Source organism: Ixodes scapularis, unplaced genomic scaffold, assembly GCF_016920785.2.
Source record: "Ixodes scapularis isolate PalLabHiFi unplaced genomic scaffold, ASM1692078v2 ptg001158l_1___fragment_3__unscaffolded, whole genome shotgun sequence".
Taxonomy (NCBI): domain Eukaryota; kingdom Metazoa; phylum Arthropoda; class Arachnida; order Ixodida; family Ixodidae; genus Ixodes; species Ixodes scapularis.
The window spans coordinates 1,685,001-1,705,762 of NW_024610108.1; the positions used below are offsets into that span (position 1 = coordinate 1,685,001).

At 47.4% G+C, this 20,762-nt stretch overlaps 1 pseudogene; it reads right to left on the reverse strand.

Moving 5' to 3' along the window:
* Positions 1-17,283: 17,283 nt before the first annotated feature.
* On the reverse strand, positions 17,284-20,422 carry LOC121834429 (annotated as a pseudogene).
* Between the last annotated feature and the right edge of the window lie 340 nt (positions 20,423-20,762).

A 20,762-nucleotide genomic window follows, 5' to 3' on the forward strand; every position in this document is an offset into this window, starting at 1 on the left:
GACAGCAGTTCTCTTCCCTGGTATCTGCTGGCCTCCAGGGAAGTCCGACGTAGCCCAGTTAGCAGGGGCTTCGTCAGGGCGGCAGCACATTCCGGATGGTCACTGAATCGCAGGTTGTCCAGCCTCTTCAATTTCATAGATGGAATCGAGGCTCGTAGGGATACCACACCCAGCCCGCCCTCTCCCACAGGGGCATGGAAATACCCCAGTGGAGTGTCGTGTGGAAGATCGAGCCACCTCCTCATGGAGTTCCTCACTTTGGAGTCGAGCTTCTTGAGGAGACCCCGAGACCAGGGTCCCAGAATGAGGCGATGAAACAGGCGGGGCAGAAGGTATGTTCGCAGCACCACTAGGCGCTGTTGGGGCTTGAGGGGTGCTCTCCTAACTTTCTCCAGGAGGCCTTCCAGCTCCTCCTCTATCCCCAGAGTCTTGGTGCCCTCCGGAACGAAGGTGACGCCCAAGTACCGCCACGTCGTTGCCACCCCTGAAGCTGGGAGGGGCTCACCATTGATCGTGAAGTCTGTGGTGGTGAGGACCTTGATCTTCTTGTCCCTTCCCGAAGGCTGCAGCGACAGGGTAAAGCTCTTGCTGACGTTGATCGCTAACCCTCGCGGTTCCAAGAAGGCCGCGAGGTCGTCAAGCCGCTGCTGCAGACCTTGCGGGGTGGATGCCAGCACGACGAGGTCATCAGCAAACGCCATGGCGTCCAGGGCGAAGTCGTCACTCCGGAAGGTGATGTTGCGGTCGATGCCGCACAGGAATTCGTCCACGACCATGTTAAATAGTATGGGCGATAGTGGGTCGCCCTGTCGAACCCCGGTGGTTGGCTGAACCCTCAGATCCTCCCCCTCAAACAGCAGGGTAGTGTGGGAGGTTGAGTAAAGTTCTCTGAGGTAGGCCAAGAAGCTGTCGTCAAAGCCAGCCCGCAGAGCACCACGAAGGATGGCTTCCGTTGAGACGCGATCGAACGCCTTGGCCATGTCGATGCTTGCGAGATAGAGGGGCCGGAGCTTTTGACGGGCCTCGTTGAGTGCAGTGGACAGCAGCAGCACATTCTCTGCGCATCCGTCAACAGGCTGGAACGCGCGCTGCCTGAAGTCCAGTGCTGCGGCTGCTGTTGCTCTCTTGGCCAGGATCCGGTGGAACAGCCTTTGCACCACAGGGCGAACTGTTATTGGCCGGAAGTCTGAGGGCTCTTGCGCAGGATTTTTCTTGGGGATAAATGTTGTACGGGCACTACGCCAGGAAGGGGGCAGGCGGCGTTGCAGCATCAAGATGTTCAGAAGGACCCGTAATAGCCGCAGCGGGACTGAACGCAGGAGTCTGGCCGAGAAACCGTCGGGACCCGCAGCCGAGTTCCTTGGTGGCAGAGCTGCCCGGATCTCCTGCGCAGATGCTGGCTGGAACACATCGATCCTCTCCTCTGGTACTGCAAGTCGGTCCTTCGGGGGGGCCGGGGGGGCGCTCGTCATGAACTCCCGCCATGACTCCAGGAACAGGCGCTTATCTTGCACGTTCACCGCGCTCGGTCCGTCCAAGATTGACCGAGCACAGTCCGCCTGCCGCTTCCGGAAAAGGTCCTGGGTGGTGGCGTACTCCCATCTCTTCCTCTTGCGTCTACTCTCTGGTCGCCGGGTCGTACGAGGTGCCTGCCTTCTTGCAGGAGGTGCTACTTGGAACGCCGCTCGTAGGTAATTGTCCAGCAGGTGCGTCACGTCAACACCACGTAAAGCCTGCTGTGCAACGTCCCATAGTCTGGGGCCCTGGAATGACTGGGGGGCAGCTCGGGAGAGGAGGCTGCGCAGCTCGGCCGAGACTTCTGCGGCGGAGCCCCCCTCCGCTGGGGCCGGCGCCCCGGGATGACGCAATGGGACTCGTGGTCGGCCAGGTGGAGCAGTGGCAGACCGAACACGTCCTCCTTCAGGAGGCAGGGCTGCAGAGGCTTGATCCGCAGGCGCCGTCTTCCCGTCGACGGAGGGCCAGGGCTGGCTCCTTGAAGTCGCCGGCAAGTCGGCGGCGATGGTAACATCGCTTGGGGTTTGAACCGGCCCGGGAGTTTCGAAGGAAGAGCGGGATCGCTGGGGCTGCTGCACCACATGGGTCACAGCACCGCCAGGTGTCACCACATCTCCCTCTCCACTCGCTAGCACAGCTCGTACCCTAGAGGTTTTTGTCTTTCTTGCTTGCTCCGGTCTGCTCGTCGACGACCATGGCCTCTCCGCATCGTCCATCAGGTTCTCCCCAGGCTCGGATCCAGGGACGAGACCATCTCCAGGTTGGAAGTGGCGTTCGGTGTGATGCCTTGCAGCACGGGGCCCCGCACCAAGAGCGGGGGGACGACCGGACAATGGAGATCCCGAAGAGCAGCCCGTCTTGGACCGCTTAGGCCGAGCTCCCATGGCCACATAGTCAGGATCACCAGGACTGCCGGACGGCTCCACCGAAGAGAAGTCATTCTCCGGCGATGAGTTCTGCACCGCGCTGGAAGACTCCAGACGTGGCACCCTTGGACGCAGCAACCTGGAAGACTCTGGACATGGCACCCCCGGACGCAGCTCACTGGAAGACGACTGGTGTTGGGCTCCCCTGGCATCCTCCTCCAGCAGGTCACTGGTGGTAGCACACTGACTAGCCCTCAGCGAGGCCACGAGGTCTCGGTAAGTCTGTTGCTTCCGATGGGACTTGATGGATTCGAGAGAGCGTGAGGGAAAGAAGGAGCAGAGAACTTGGTTGATGTTGTAAACCGCTGTTCCGATCTGAGCTTCTCTACTCGCGAGGAGGTAAGTTTCCTCGTCGTTCCACCTTGGCTTAACTCTGTCCACGTTAATTTCCTCGTTGTACATTTCAGCCTGGGCATGTCGCTGATGCAGCGACAGGCCACGTACACTGTTGAAGGCTCTCGAACACTGAGGGCATATGCTGAATGTAGACCGATTATTGGGTGCGTTAGAGTCACCCACAGCCACCGAAGAGAGCGAGAAACCATCCCCACCATTTGACTCCTGCACACAAGGTGTGCAGGCACCCCCACTATCCGGAAGGGGAGAGAGACGAAGAGAAGGAGAAGACGTTGCAGAGGTAGAGGGAAACAGAGTGTCCTGCGTAGGCGTCGCGCACTTGGTACCGTCGATACCCGTGTCCTGACGTCCAACACTGGCACTTGCACAAAGGTCACTTCTTGAAGCATTGTCACTCTCACAAGGCACACGGAGAAGTCCGTCTTGTGGACCATGCTGCTTGAGTGAAGCGTGGACCCTGAGACCACGAACGGATGCGAACTTCCTCGCGCATCCGGTGCAGCCAAACCAAAGCTGCACGGGCACATCCGACCCACCGCCACCTTCGTCTGGGGCGACCGCCGAAGCCTGACTTGGAGCGCCCGCCTCGCGGCGGGCACGTGGATTTGTTTTCTTTTGATTTTTCAGGCCAAGTTATTTCGGGCGAAGGGGTTGGCAACCCCAACACCCACAGTTTCTGGGGGCTGCCCAGGTTGCGATGTAACGCAGACGAGCGATAGGATGACAATCCTTACACTCTAGTACCCGCAAAGGGTACTACCAGAGCTCTCGTTGCAGAGAAGCAGCCAGGGTATTGCATCCCTTTCATCGGCGTACTCCACTGGCAGCGGACACCACGAGCAGGTGAGAGTTGGATTTCTGTGCAAGCAAGCAACTACGACGTCTCACCCCGAGGGGACGGCATGCAGGCCGACCCGACAAGAGAGTCATAGTTACTCCCGCCGTTTACCCGCGCTTTGATGAATCTCTTCACGTTGACATTCAGAGCACTGGGCAGAAATCACATTGCGTCAACACCGACCAGCGGCCATCGCAATGCTTTGTTTTAATTAGACAGTCGGATTCCCCCGGTCCGTGCCAGTTCTGAGTTGACTGTTTTTTGCCGGCCGAAGCATAGCACTTTGGGCACGAAGCCCTCGGACGCCGCGCAGCTGAGGCTTTCCACAGGAAGGTCCCGACGCTGGTCCGGGCTTGGCCGCGCCGCGTGAACGGCGAGCCTATATATATTGGTTAAATATGATGAAGAGTAAAATAGTGAGCATGCTATCACTTTACAGAAAAATAGCAAAAATGAAATAGTGTTCTTAGACTAAAATGCATAAAAAAAAAGTATATATATATATGTATATATACATAGACATGTACTTACACACATACATACATACACACAAAACCATACACACCCATATATAAGGCAAAAGTATAAAAAAAAGGGAAAAAAAAATTGCAAACATACATATATAGGGTAAAAACATAAAAATACGTAAAATTTAAGTGAAATATGTGAAAGATATAAAGAAAAATATATACATATCAATGTACACACTAATGAAAGCCTTTTCTAAAATCCCTCCCCCTTTTACATGCTACTTCCTGGACTAAACAATTACTAAAATGTATCTCCCTCCCCCCCAGTTCTTCTCTGATGACTTCTCTTGAGTGGCGTTTCGGGCTAGTTGACGGTGGTTGTTGAAAGTTCTTTTTACATGATGCTTCATGTTTTAACAGTTCTATGGTCGAACTATGGATCTGGACGGCTTGCTGGATGATGGTCGGCGGTAGTTGGTTCTTGATTACAGGCTTCTTGAGGAATAAACAATTTTATGGTCGAATCGGGGTTGCTGTCTGTCTTCGGGTGGGGATCACGAGGGTGCTGAAAAGAAAGGCCTTCATTAGTCTCCCCCTCCCCTCCCCTTTTTGTGTTCCTACTCCCTCTTTCCCTGTCCTCCCTTTTGTCTTTTGACTGCAGGCCCCCATGGTCCCGGCATATGGCCCTGTCCCTCGGCCGTAACTCTGGTCGTCCCCGCCTCGTCACTCTCTCAACAAGGGGAGGGAACTTCCAGAGCACAGGGTCGGGGCTTTGTCCCCCTGGCCCCCACACCTGCTAGATCAGAGAGGCCGGTTTCCCGGCCTCTCCGCCCCAGCAGGCTGCCTGGGCTGTGGCTGTGGAGCGGGTCCGTCGGGGGCACCGCTATCATCGACCGAGGCCTTGGGGGCAGTGTATGCGGCAGTCTTATGTTTGGTTGTGCGTATACATTCGTGTTATTTGTAGGTGTCCCCATTATACTAGTTTATGTAAATGGTTCCCGGGCCGAGACAAGCGGCCCTGCTCTTCCCGAGCTTTGAGCCGCGTCCAGTGGGCCCCTCCCCTCCACCCATCTGCTGAAGGGGCGGGCCCACCTGAACGCCCATCTGCGGGGGCGCCGCTTACGCCTGTACTCGCGCCACGTCGCCATTGCTGTTGTGGTGTATGCTACTTGGTATCGTATTTTATGTTATGTTGGAGTGCCAGAGAGGGCCACAGAAATCCCCGCGCCCCCGGCGCGCACCCGACCCACGTCCCACCGCTGTCTCACGGCCCCCGAGGTGCCCGCTGCTCGCCCCTTGTGGCCAAGGAGCCGCAGCGGGCACTGCATGTCTTAATGACAGCCCCATCTGGCCGGAGGAGACAGCGGCAAACCGCGGGCCCAGCCCGCACCCCGAGCGCGGGAACCCCTAGGGCCCCCAACACTACCTGGTCTGTAGCAGTTAATGTTTGAAGGTGGCCGCGAACCTCCCCAGATGGCCCTGCTCTTGGCATTGGGTTGCCAATGTGCTGGAGCTCGAGTACCTCCACTCCATGGTGAGGGGCTATTCACCGTTTCCTCACCCCTTCCCCGTACCTTACCCATCAGTACGGGGTTTTGGAGGGTAGCGTGGGCGGGGGCACCGCTGCATGGGGGAGTATTCCCGGGTTTCACCTTCCTGTTGTTGTGCAAGTGAGTGTGTCTGTGTGTTTGTGAGTTCCCTTCCCCCATCCCTCCCATCCCTTCCCTCTTCCCTGTGCGCCAGGAAGTGCCTGGGCACGTGTTGCGTGTCGGAAGGTGCAGAGCACTTTGCACCTGTGGTGCGGGCGGGGACGCTCACCGATTATTGCACTGTGCCCGCTTTTTCCGACAGGCAATCACTTTTTTGTTATGTTAGCCCTCTTCGTTCTAATGTGCCTAATTTTGCCCCAATGAGATTTAACATTTCTCCAATTAGTTTAAGAATTTTTTGGTTTTTTAGAATGTTAATTTTATCTTTATCCGTGACAGTGGTCACTTTGCCGGGCAATAAACTGTACACTTGTTCCGCGAGAGGTTTTAGTAACGGGCATTCATTAAGATAGTGTAGGAAATTAACGCACTGCCTCCCGCAGAAGCAGTTTTGGTCGGGAGACAGTTTCACTCTATAGAGGTAATAAGGCAGCCTGCCATGATTGGTGACGACCTGTGAGACGTAAAAGTTTGCTGGAAAATTGTCTGTTATATCGTATATACTAGGGATCCATGTACTCAATTCGGAGTTTTGCCCCTCCTCTTTCCATCGCTGATCCCATTCTTTAAAGAGTTGAATTTTGATTTCTTTTTTGACATAGTTTTTTCCCATGGGTAACGCTACCGGTTCTCCATGAGTTCGCGCTTTATTTGCTAGTTTATCTGCCAATTCGTTTCCCTCCACCCCAGTGTGGCCTTTCACATGCATTAGATTTATACTATGCATTGTTCGAATTGTTTTAATGGTATTTTTTATGAGTTGAATTATTGGATGGTTATTGTGGGGGTTAGCTAGGGCCTGCAGTGTGGATAAGCTATCCGTGAATAGGTTAAAGGTTGTACTGTTTTTAAAAGTTGATATGTATTCCAGACTTTTCAGAATTGCAATCATTTCGGCATCATATATTGTTGCGTGCTTTTCTAATTTGTACATTGCTTTCTTATTTGATTTTTCCGATTCATCTAGTATTATAAATGCTGCTCCTACCGTCTGGTTACAGACAAATCCATCTTTGAAGATGTTAAGCTGAGCAGTGCTAGGCGCTTTTTTAAAGAATGATACAGCTGTTTTTTCTGCTGGGTGCGTATCCCAGGGATCTAACAGTTTTTGGATTTTTTCCGTCTCCCAGGTCGTCCCAAGTATAGTGTGGTCACTGTTTCTCTGAAACAAGTGAAATGACGCGGCTTCTTTATCGAGTGTTAGTGCTATTGGCATAATGTTTGAGAGAATATTAAGGTTGATATTGCTAACGGTGCGGTATGCTTTAGTTATTTTCAAAAGCGGTGTTCTTTGTACTGACTGAAGCTTTCTGGCCAAGTGCGAATTGTTTGTATTTTTCCACCACACGGGGGCGGCGTACGTAATTGCTCGTTCTATTCCTCTGATATAAATGTCTCTGAATTGTGTCCCCTTGATGCCCCAGTTGACCCCGGAAAACATGCCGAGGGCTTGGGTGCTTTGAGTTATTTTAGATTTTAGATATTCTGCATGTGCCGTGAATGTCAGTTTTGAGTCGAAAACGACCCCGAGGATTTTTAATGAATTTTCATGAGTGAGGTTGCGACCTCCCAATTTAATGGTTGGTACTCGTTTTTTATACCGATCTCCAATATCAAGAACTTCGCACTTGGCCGGGTTAAAGCTTAGCCTTTTTTCATCTCCCCATTCTTTAATGAGGTTTAGCGCCCGGTTTGCATTGTCCTCCAGTTCTTTCCGTGATTTTCCCGTCACTATTAGGGTTACGTCGTCAGCAAATGCCTGAATCGTTATATTGTTTTCGAATCTTTGTTGAAGAAGATCCGCAATAACAACATTGAAAAGAAGTGGACTGAGGGGTGAACCTTGCGGACACCCCTTTACTGAGCCGATAGTAATTTTTTCGCTTTTTGTTAAGTAGGACATTTTGCGGTTTGTCAAAAAGTCTCGAACCAAATTGAAGAAATTTCTGGGGCAGTTGTTTTCTCTTAGTTTGTTAATTATTACTGGGGCCCAGAGCGAGTTGAAGGCTCCCTTGATGTCCAGAGACACCAAGATTGCCCCCTTCCCCTCCCTCCTGACGTCCTCCAGCTTAGTTTTAATTTTGTATAACGCGCTTACTGCAGACTTTCTGTGGGTAAAGCCAAATTGGTTTTCCTGAAGTAGTTTTTTAGAGTGTAAGAAATGGTACAGCCTATTGTTAATTAATTTTTCTAATACTTTACCAAAGATGGAGTTCAGACAGATCGGTCTATATCCGGAGGGACTGTCAACCCTATCTGTCTTTTTGAGTAGTATTATTTTTCCTTCTTTCCATTCAGCGGGGAAATAACCAAATTCCAGACACGCGTTGAAAATTTTAAGAACGAGTTCTTTAAAGTTGTTGTAGATTGTTCTCAGAAAAAAGGTTTTGATATTATCAATTCCTGGTGCAGTTGTTAATTTCAATTTAGCCAAAACAGCATCTACCTCTGCTGAAGTGAATGGTATGTCATTGATTGTATTGATATCTTCGAGTGACATGAGACGCACGTTGGTCTCATGTGCCGAGTCGCTGTTTGGGTCATCTTCCTCGAATAGTGTTGTTAGGATAAAACGTACTGTCTCTGCCAGACTTTTCGTCCGAACTCCATCTGGTAACACGAGAGGACAAAGCACTACCGGGCGTTTAAGTTTGTTAAGTGCTATCTTATATGGGAGGGTAAAAACATTATTGCCGTGGATGACACCGCAGAACTCTTTAAAAGAGCTCTGCTTTGCATCCTTTATGTTGCTTTTATACTCTTTGTGCGCTTCATACTAGGATTTCTTAAAGTGATCTCTATTGTTATTTTTGCAATTTTGATATCTGCGCCGAAGCGCCCGAATTTTTTTACGTTCGATAGAAAGTTGTGGGGTCCACCATTTAACTTCATTTGCTCGATAGGTAACTACCTTGGAATATATTTCTGTAAGTTCTTAAATTTTGTCATAAAATGTTCTAATTACATGCTCTAAATGATTTTTGGAAACGAGAGGTCTGCTTGACATGTCCCTAAGCCGCGGTCTTTTATTAATTTGTCTATAACCTTTATCTCGCCTGTTTTTGTTAGTCTTTTGACTGGGCACCTGTTTCCAAAAGCTGTAATTTTGATGTAGCTGTGGTCGCTGCCTGAAGGAGTGTCCAAATCTTCCCAATCCGAAATGTGTCCTAATGTGTGTCCATTTACAATAGTTAGATCAATCCAACTTTCGCCGTTTGGAGAGGCGAAAGTTGGGGACGAGTTTCTGTCATTGATCCACACTAATTCTAAGCTTATAAAAAGGTCTGCTAATTTATTAGAATGGCAATCTGGGCTAGTTGGTTCATGATAACTTTCAGGGCGCCGAAAATACGCAAGGACAAGATACAAGAAAGGAGACGTGAACAAGGCGCACTCGCAACTAGCGTTTATGAAAAAACCACTCTCTTATATACTCATGAAAAACAACACAGTCATACTACACAGTCATACTACACAGTCATACTACACAGTCATACTACACAGTCATACTACACAGTCATACTACACAGTCATACTACGTCCGGTGTAGCCCCCTTCGTAGAAAAGTGTGCTCTTTTGCCGATAGTGACACAGACGTGTCACTAATGCAGTCCTTGCCCTTTTCTTTTATTTCGAAGGCCTCGTGCAGCTCCCTCGATATCCGATCGGCGTATCTGGCCAAAAACCTCGTGTCACTAAATGACGGTGTGCAGGAGCAACGGCTGCAGTGCGTGGCGAGGTGTCCCGACGGGGTAGCCCGTGTAGCCGCAGCATGTTCGCGGGCGCGATCATTAAAGCATCTGCCCGTTTGGCCAATGTACGATGCTCCGCATGACATGGGGATTTCGTATATGACGCCCGTAGCACATTCCGTGTACCTGTTGCGGTGCTTCGTATTGCAAGGATCTGCTGACTCACGGGGATTGTTGATTCTGCGACACAGTCTCGATAGTTTGTTTGGTGCGGAGAACACAATAGGCACATCGTACCTATCAGCAACCTTTTTAAGATTGTGGGTTAGTGAGTGTACATAGGGGATTACCACCGGCCTCACTGCTGCTCTTTCACGGGGCTGCCTCCGTGTGCCTTTGAACTTTTTTATTAGGGTGTCCGCTACATCCACCAGAACTCTCTGCGGGTAGCCCGCTTTTTGCAACCTCGCTGCCTGTCTCGTGAAGCTCGCTTGAGCGGTGTGTGCACACGATCTTCTTAGTGACGCCTCGAGACAACTAGATGCAATTCCTCTTTTGGAGCGGGCTACCCGCAGAGAGTTCTGGTGGATGTAGCGGACACCCTAATAAAAAAGTTCAAAGGCACACGGAGGCAGCCCCGTGAAAGAGCAGCAGTGAGGCCGGTGGTAATCCCCTATGTACACTCACTAACCCAAAAGAGGAATTGCATCTAGTTGTCTCGAGGCGTCACTAAGAAGATCGTGTGCACACACCGCTCAAGCGAGCTTCACGAGACAGGCAGCGAGGTTGCAAAAAGCGGGCTACCCGCAGAGAGTTCTGGTGGATGTAGCGGACACCCTAATAAAAAAGTTCAAAGGCACACGGAGGCAGCCCCGTGAAAGAGCAGCAGTGAGGCCGGTGGTAATCCCCTATGTACACTCACTAACCCACAATCTTAAAAAGGTTGCTGATAGGTACGATGTGCCTATTGTGTTCTCCGCACCAAACAAACTATCGAGACTGTGTCGCAGAATCAACAATCCCCGTGAGTCAGCAGATCCTTGCAATACGAAGCACCGCAACAGGTACACGGAATGTGCTACGGGCGTCATATACGAAATCCCCATGTCATGCGGAGCATCGTACATTGGCCAAACGGGCAGATGCTTTAATGATCGCGCCCGCGAACATGCTGCGGCTACACGGGCTACCCCGTCGGGACACCTCGCCACGCACTGCAGCCGTTGCTCCTGCACACCGTCATTTAGTGACACGAGGTTTTTGGCCAGATACGCCGATCGGATATCGAGGGAGCTGCACGAGGCCTTCGAAATAAAATAAAAGGGCAAGGACTGCATTAGTGACACGTCTGTGTCACTATCGGCAAAAGAGCACACTTTTCTACGAAGGGGGCTACACCGGACGTAGTATGACTGTGTAGTATGACTGTGTAGTATGACTGTGTAGTATGACTGTGTAGTATGACTGTGTAGTATGACTGTGTTGTTTTCCATGAGTATATAAGAGAGTGGTTTTTTCATAAACGCTAGTTGCGAGTGCGCCTTGTTCACGTCTCCTTTCTTGTATCTTGTCCTTGTGTATTTTCGGCGCCCTGAAAGTTATCATGAACCAACTAGCCCAGATTGCCATTCTAATGCAGTACATTTCTTTTACATCGGGCTCTGTTCTATGTTCTACCACCACCTACCATACAGTGTATCCCCTTATTAACTTAATTGCGATAGAGTGCTGCCGCGCCAGGCAATACAGCTATGCCATCCGGCACGGATGCTACCCGCGCGAAGTCGTCGCCCTCTTCAACGGAGCACAACCTTCGACTGGCCATGCCAAGAGGATATGCAGGATCCTGAGATCGGAGTCTTGGAAGCAGGTGGGAAGGTACAGAGACGTCCTAAGGATCAAGTGCCACGCCCTCAGTGTGAAAGAGAGCAGCGCTGAAAGAAACTACAAACTCCACCTCCGGACAGCAGCCCAGTACACGGAGGTCTTCTGGCAGCAAACAAGAATGAGGCTGGCGAAGAATACCAGACGCAACGAAGGTGGGCAGCAGGAGGTAACTGTGCTTGGAGACGTAACACTGCCTAAGCAAATCAAGGACTGCTTGAATAAAGGGCCGAAGTACAGCCAGGAACCGTGCATGAATCCCGTTTTAAAGCTGTCGCTGATCAGATGGATGGGAGACAAAGCCAAACCCGAAGACAGAGAAAGGTGTGTAGCCGATGGCGTGGATGTCCTGCAACGCCTTGAGGGCAAAACGACTAGGAAGTTCAAGACCAACACCATCGTCGACCACTTTTTGGAGCACAACCTCAAGCTCCTCACTTCGGACAAAGAAGGAGGCTTCGTGGTCCTGCCTGAAGCCCTCTACAAGACCAAAGCAAGGGAAGCCATCCAGAAGAACTTCAAACGAGTGAGACCAGGCCCACTAGCCAAGGTGAAATCCCGCGCCATTGAAATGTGTGGTGCATTGGAACTAACGGGACTGCTAAAGAGTGCCAAGTCCAGTAAGAACCTTCAACTTGACATTTTCTTCACCGCGAAAACACACAAGACAGATATCCCCTTCAGGGCTATTGTCACGGAGAGGGGGTCATGGCAGGCTCATGTTGCCAGCTACCTTAGCAAGTATCTGACCTTGCTGGAATTGCATGATCCGTTTTTTACGCGAAATTCAGACTGCATTATCGAATACCTGAGTGATGAAGAACACGGCATGCGCAGCGCTTTTTCGATCGACGTTGTAGATCTGTTTTATTCGATTGAGCACAAGCCCCTGTTTGAGTCTGTCAGAGAGTGCATTGAACGAAACGGTGTTCTACCGTTCCAAGCCTCTTGTGGCATTTCCGTTGATCATTTTTTGGAACTTTTGGCATTTTACCTAGAGAGCATGTTTGTCCCTTTTGAGGGAGAGATGTATGTGCAGAAGAGGGGAATATGCATCGGGTCTTGTGTTGCGCCGATACTGTCCAATATTTTTTTAAGTGTGTGCGGAAGAAAGATTGCCGAGAGGTTGGGCGACGCGAACCGGTGTCGCATCTTCAGATATGTGGACGACTTTCTTGTCCTCGGCAGACCCGCTGACGCACCGAGCTGCGGGGTTGAAGAAGTGCTTGACATTTTTAGGTCATGCGGGGATGGGTTGTCGTTCACACATGAAGAGCCAGTGAACGGGCATATACAGTTCTTGGACCTTAGGCTAAGTCTTGAAGAAAATCACATATGCTGGACATATGAGCCACGCTCTAAGAAGGGTATCCTTCCGTTCAGCTCGGCCCATTCGAAAGTTGTAAAAAGAGGAATTGCATCTAGTTGTCTCGAGGCGTCACTAAGAAGATCGTGTGCACACACCGCTCAAGCGAGCTTCACGAGACAGGCAGCGAGGTTGCAAAAAGCGGGCTACCCGCAGAGAGTTCTGGTGGATGTAGCGGACACCCTAATAAAAAAGTTCAAAGGCACACGGAGGCAGCCCCGTGAAAGAGCAGCAGTGAGGCCGGTGGTAATCCCCTATGTACACTCACTAACCCACAATCTTAAAAAGGTTGCTGATAGGTACGATGTGCCTATTGTGTTCTCCGCACCAAACAAACTATCGAGACTGTGTCGCAGAATCAACAATCCCCGTGAGTCAGCAGATCCTTGCAATACGAAGCACCGCAACAGGTACACGGAATGTGCTACGGGCGTCATATACGAAATCCCCATGTCATGCGGAGCATCGTACATTGGCCAAACGGGCAGATGCTTTAATGATCGCGCCCGCGAACATGCTGCGGCTACACGGGCTACCCCGTCGGGACACCTCGCCACGCACTGCAGCCGTTGCTCCTGCACACCGTCATTTAGTGACACGAGGTTTTTGGCCAGATACGCCGATCGGATATCGAGGGAGCTGCACGAGGCCTTCGAAATAAAAGAAAAGGGCAAGGACTGCATTAGTGACACGTCTGTGTCACTATCGGCAAAAGAGCACACTTTTCTACGAAGGGGGCTACACCGGACGTAGTATGACTGTGTAGTATGACTGTGTAGTATGACTCTGTAGTATGACTGTGTAGTATGACTGTGTTGTTTTCCATGAGTATATAAGAGAGTGGTTTTTTCATAAACGCTAGTTGCGAGTGCGCCTTGTTCACGTCTCCTTTCTTGTATCTTGTCCTTGTGTATTTTCGGCGCCCTGAAAGTTGTCTGCTAATTCCTCTCCTCTCTGGTCTAATCTCTGTCCCCCCAGCTGGGGTTTTTTGCGTTAAAGTCTCCTAATAATATAAGTTTTTCTGATTTGTGCTGTTCTACAACTTCGGTGATTATTTGCAGCCAAGGTGTTATGTCGTCATCAGGTGGTATATAAACGTTTGCTAGCACAAACGTTTGGTTTTCTGTGTTACAGCGGACCACTAGCAGATCTCTGGCTACGGTAATAGGAAATGCATCGCAAACGTTATCGTGAATTACCATTGCGACTCTGGGTTTTGTTTCGAATGCTATGACATTATCTTTAATGCTGAATCCCACAACCTTGTTTTTAAGATAATAAGGTTCCTGAATGCAGGTGATGCGTTGTTTAATTTCCATAGTATCTATCTTAAGTTGGTCTATAGCTCTTATACAGTGATTTGCGTTAAACTGCAGGATATCTAGTCTGCTATCCGAGCTGGTCATAGTTAGTGTTTTAAGTTAATGTATGTTCAGCTCAAAAGCGGGAAAAGATAACTATTGAATTAGAGCTATGTACCTATGAATGCTTGGTAAAGGGGCTTTTAGTAGGCTAAATATCGTCGAGCCTGCTGCTCCTTCTCAAGCAGGGCCCTGCATGCCCTCGAACCAAACGAGTGTTCGACGTGAAATCTCGTCTTGAACTTCTCGTTGCTCCGAACGCATGCACGGCACCGCTTCTCAATTGCCCTGCAGTTGGCCCCGGGGTGGTCGCCGGAACACTCAGTGCAGGCCGAGGACTGGTCTTTGCACACTTTAGCTGTGTGGCCATAAGTGCAACACTTCGTGCAGCGCCGGACGCCAAGGTTCTCATAAACGCGGCAGGACGTCCATCCGAGATACACCCTCCTCTTTTGGAGGAGGATGTCCCTCGTCTGGGGCCCAACCTCCAGAATATGGACCATGGTGCCCGATGCTGCCCGAAATGAGGCCACGACCTTGTTCTGGTCTTCGGTTGGGAGGTCGTTCATTGAGGTTAGGGTCTCAACTAGGTCCGCAGCTTCCACCCCTGGGTCAACCCCCACAATCTTGACCTGTGGGGCCCTTTTTTCTGAGCGCCTAGTTGTAAGCTTCAACGCGGTTTCCGCGTTGGCCTAATGGCCTCCGCGAGGCAGTCAAGCCCGGCCGCGTTATGACCGAGGACAATTGCCCCCCCTCTCACTTGCTTAATTTCGACGCAGCCGAGTCCGAGCTCCGAAGGCTTGAAGGTAGTACGCAGCAGGTGGGAGATCCCTGCGTAGGGCTCCACCCCAGCTGCTGGCTTGGTTGTCGGGTAGATCAACAGGCTCTCCCTGGGGGCTGTGGGTGGTGTTGCCGGCATGGGGGCCACGAGTGGTGCCCCCCCTGCTGCTGGCCGGCGGGGCTCGGGCTCGAAGTCGCCGGGTTCTGCTGGAGAACCTGCGAGAAGGTTCGCTGCAGGGCGGCAACACTCTCCGGCGTGGGAGAGGGGGCTGCGGGGGCTGGGGCCCTCTCCCTCTCTTCCTTGTACGCTTCCATTTTCGCCGCAAGTATTGTATTTTGAATAATTAACTCTAAGGCAAACCCCAACAGACGGTCGTAGGCCCCGTGCATGTTGGCCACCTGAGTTTTAGTGAGTTTAATGCCAACCGCGGGGATTGCCTCACTCACTTCCCGGTACATATCAACCAGGGTTGCGGCGTTCGGGTTCAGTTTGAATTTCATTTTTTTCGCCTGCGTTTCAATCTTATCTTGGGTTGGAGGCGAATCCCCGTCGCCCTTCTCAGTTACATCCTCCCCCGGGGGGGAGGCATCGCCACTAGTGCTGCCTGGCATCTGAGCGTCTCAGATGACAGACAGCCTTGCCCAAGAAACGCCCAAAAGCAAAAATAGAAACAAAACCCAAAGCCCAGCAGGAGTACCGAAATCCCCAGCCGCTCCTCGCGACGAAAAAAAAACAGTCTTTTGTGCCAAAAATGGCGCGGACAAACTCACAAAGGGACACCCCTAAAAATAATGAAAAATGGCCTAAAATGGGGAAAAAAAAAAACAAAAAAAACAAACGTACTCTCGCGACCGCGCTACTGCAACGAGTACCGACCTTAGCCCTGCACCGCCATTAGTGTTAAGAAAAAAAAAACTACATGGCGTTTTCGGTCGGAAGAAAAAAGGCGGGAAAAGTGCGCTTGAACGAAAAGCCTATAAATCAGCAAAAAACTCAAATACACAGATTGCACCACCTGGAAAGGGTGGTGCTAGGCTTTTAGCTACACAAGGGACCTAGCTTACCCGTCCAGCTAATCGGAAAAACACCCCGAAAAGAAATGAAAAGAAGTTAGCCTGCGTAGTTCAGGCTTCCTTTGTTTGCCCCCTGGCCTAGCACCCCACCACTTCGAAACTCAAAGTAGCTGTAAAAATAAAAGTTTTGGCTCTACAAAAGAAACAAACACACGCTCGTGTTCGCGCAAACGCGAGGAACACGGGCGTTAGATTTATACGTACGGGCGAGCGCTCAAACTCTGAGTTTGGACGCAAAATCAAGTGGCAACCATCTTGATTTTTTCCCGCTAGGCCTAGCTCACACAAAAATGCTCAGAAATCAAAGAAAATTAACCTTAGAAAAACAAAAACACCTGGAAACTAATCGCTAGAGCTTTATACACTAATACCTAAAAGAATATACTTCCAGCTAGCCTGGAAATATAAAAATTATACTTAGCTTGGGGAGCTCATTCGATGCACGTCTTGCCCCCTCGGCGCCTAGGGAAGAAGTCCAGTAGATAGGGACATTTTGTAAGTGAGAGTGAAAAGAAATAAAATCAATTGTTCTCTCTACCTGCACCACCAATCGGTATAACAGGTTTAATCCAATAAAAATAAATGAATAGGACCATAAAGCGGTCAAAGATATTTTTGGTGAAAAAGCCAATCAAAAAGAATAACAGGGGAGACAGCGAAACCCTCAATAGGGAACGGGCAAAGAAATAGTCAGCGGGCATTTATTTTCTCTATCAAAAATGTATGTTTTGATTTTGACTTTATCTTCTCTTTTTTTTTTTTTTTTTCTTCAGGGGTTCTCCGGGTTGCCTGTCTCCTGAACGGGAAGTTGACGACGAGGAAGCGAGGTATGTATATTTATCTGTAATCAGGATACATGGAAAATGGAAATTAGACGTTATAAATATTTACATATACTTTATGTTTATAAATTTAGATAGAAGGTTAAAGCAGTAAATATAATATATATTTACATAGAATTACATTATGTACATTATTTACATAGATCTTAACTTTTTTTTTTCCCCTTTTTGATTGTAACAATTATGGGAATTTCTGGTCTTCTTTCATTGCAGGTTCCTGTTTCCTTGCTCTCTCCTCTCCAGTCCTGCCCTTCTCTATTCTCTTCCTTCCTTGGTACACTGCACCTTGTCTGTTCTGTTTGAAATTTTAATAGGTATATAGTAAAAATATTATATATAAACCCAGCCAAAGGGCCGGGATGTTTCTGTTGTAGTGTTTCGTGATCTGATTTTTGATTACTTATGAGGTTAAGAAATTCAGATTAAGATATTTTCTGAGGTTCAACTCGATAGGTGTTGGAGGGGGGAAAGTATTTTTAGTTCAAGAATTACAAGTATGCCGGTGTGCAAGATATTATTTAGAGGTTCGATCATAATGGTGTGCCTTTCGAAGTGAGTTAAGAAGAGCGATTTAAATGGTGTGTATATTTTTATAGTTTATGTCAAATGCTACTTTTCCTAGGACAGGTAAACAAATAATTAGATTATCTGATTATCTGTCTAATAGAGAATAGATGTTGTGAGTAAATTAAAAGAGAATTGACTGTATTAATAGATTTGTTTAATATTTTTCTTCTTTCTTTACACTATGCATGCATGAGGGTTTATTGCTACGAGCATTTCCATTTACTCGTTTTCCTCTTCGTCTTGTTTCTTAAGTTAGGATTGTCTTCGTCCCTTTCTCAGGTTTCTGTGTTCATTTTGTAAGTATGTGTAAGTTTCATTTTCAATTGGGTAGTCTTCGTGTGATCAATAAATCACTTCGAGTCAAAGATGTTTGAGTCCTTTGTCCATTTTCTTTCCGACACCACTTACATATGGAATCGGTGGTTCAAGAATGTGGTATACGATGTCAACCGACATTGCAGAACTGAAATGTTCTCCACTCCGTAGTAGATGGTGGAATCTAATGGTGAGGCCCGGGCGTCTGAAACTGGTCCAGAGCCCCCTATCATTAATACGGGTCCTCCCAATGTTTAAGAGAAAGAAGAAGCTAATGGTGAGGCCCGGGCGTCTGAAACTAGTCCAGAGCCCCCTGGGGTGAGTATGGGTCCTCCCAATATTTTAAGAAAAGGTAAAAGCTAAATGAGAGGCCCGGGCGGCTGGAACTAGTCCAGAGCCCCCTATCCCAAGAAATGGGTCCTCTCAATAGTGAGTTTGTAAGAAAAGCAACATCTGTAGGAGAGGCCCGGGCGGCTGGAACTAGTCCAGAGCCCCCTATCCGAATAAATGGGTCCTCTCCAAGGTGGGTATTTGAAAGCATTTTCGATAAGTTATGGAAGCCCAGAGCTTAAGACAAGTCCTAAGCTCCCCTGATCTTTAGTGGGTCTTCCTCTTTCTTCAGACGTTGTAAAGTAAGGCTGTCTAATCTGTTATGTCATTGTCATTTTGTATTTAGTTGTTGTAAGTTGTTTAAAATGTGGCGTTTTCATTTTGTTGTTTTGAGTTGGGTTTTTCATTGTTGTTGTTTACCATGATGTTGTTAAAATATGTTTAACATTCCCAGTCTCCTTCTTTTTCTTCTTATTATTTTCTATTCTTGTTCTTCCCCTTTGCTTCTCTTCTTCCTTCTTTTCTTATCTCGTTACTCGTAATAAACAATCATGCCACATTGCCTTGTTGTTAAATCATTGGTAACATCGAGTCTCCAATTATTATTACGGTTTTTTTTTTTTTTAGGGAATTAATGATGTAATATATTGTACAAGGTTAGTCAAAGATTTAACTTTTGTTATTGAATTTAACATAGCTAAGCGTTTATTTGTTGTTAGGTTTTGAGTGTCTAATTCTTTTCTGTATCGCTGTGTTAATTGACATTCTTTCAGATAATGATCTATATTTAAACAAGATTCTCCACAAGGGCATATCGTGTGGTCTTGAATATTAAATCGATGGAAATAAAAAGGGAATCTTCCGTGTGCAGTTAGGAGTTGAGTTAAATGATACGAAGGAGGGAAGCAAGAAGGGATATTAGTTATGGACGGAATCCATTTTATTAATTCTGAGGTTTGCCCCCTTTCTTGCCAAATTTGGTCCCATTTTTTTCTTGCCAATTTTATAATGTTATGTTTTACATTTTGTTTTGATCTGGGAAGAGGATGAAAAACACCATATCTACGTGCCGAATTAGCAAACTGGTCAGCTAATTCATTACCTATGACCCCAGAGTGACTCTTCACGTGGTAGAAGGAAATAGCACGTTTTTCTATAATTTTTTGAATTAAGCTCTTAATGTTGTTAATTAATGAGTTTCGGTTTGTAGCATTTGCTAATGCTTGTAATACTGATAAACTATCTGTTATGACTATTGAATGGTAATGTTCGTTAATTGTAAGAGAGTATTCTAGTCCTTTAAAGATTGCTATAGCTTCCGCATTAAAGATAGTATTATGAGAGGCCAAATTATATTTACCTACCTTTAATATTCCTCCATTCTGTTTTAAGATGACATAAGCTGCTCCTACTTGATCTAAATAGACTGAGCCGTCTGTATAGAGTGACAACGTATTGTTCAATGAAGATAAGAGTTCTTTGTTATATTTTTGGAAATTAATTTGAAATTTAAGTGCTGGGTGGGTTAGCCAAGGATCTATAGGATAAGATACATCTTTTGGTTCAATTGTAACATTTTCAAATTTAGAGATATGATGTAGTTGGAATAATCAGAACATAAAATATTCTATATCTAAAATTATCTCTATTGGTATGCAATTACATAACACCGGAAGACTAATATTGGAAACTGTACAGAATGCTTTCGCTATTTTTAGTAAAGGAATTCGTTGAATTGAAATTAAAGTTCTTAACAGATGGGAATTCTTTGTGGGTGTCCACCATGCCGGCGCTCCATATACGATATATCTTTCTATACTGCGAATATAAATATCTTTTAATTGTTGTGAAGAAAGTCCCCAATTGGTTGAGAATATACGAGATATCTTTTGGCTATGTGTGTGGACTTTGTGTTTAATATATTGAAGATGGGGAAGGAAGGATAAGTGTGAATCATATATTATTCCTAGAACTTTAATTTGGGAAACTATGGGTAATCTATGGGTTTGAAAATATACGATAGGAGGTCTATTCTGTAGATAGGTGCCTTTCGTAATTAACAGGTATTGACATTTTTTATAATTAAAATTTAGACAGTTCTGTGAAGCCCAAGTACCTATTATGTTTAATGTGTCTGATGATCTTGTTTCTAATTCTCGGCGTGAACTCCCCGCCACTACCACGACCACATCATCGGCGAAAGCCTGAATGTAAGTATGCGAGTGAAATCTTATCTCTAGTAAGCTAGTTAATAATATGTTCCACATTAGTGGGCTCAGAGGGGAGCCTTGTGGGCAGCCAATATTAGTTAATTTACTAATGTTTTGTTTATTTGGAGTAACAAATGTAATGATTCTATCTTGGAAAAAAGATTGAATGATGTTAAACAAATTGGACGGGCATTCGTGCTTTCTTAAGAAATTAAGTACTAATGGATAGCGAAGGGAATTAAATGCGTTAGTAAAGTCTAAAGAAATCATTATAGCAGATTTTCCGTGCTCTTTTATTTGTTTCGAATGGGTTGTTAATTGATACAATGCTAATGTTGAAGATTTATTATGAGTAAAACCGAATTGTATATGGTGTAATAAAGTTTTAGAATTGAGAAAGAAATAAATTCGATTATTAATTAATTTTTTTAATACCTTTCCCAAAACTGAATTGAGACAAATAGGCCTATAAGAACCCGGTAGATTATTGTCCCGGTCATTTTTGTTAATTAATATAATTTTCCCC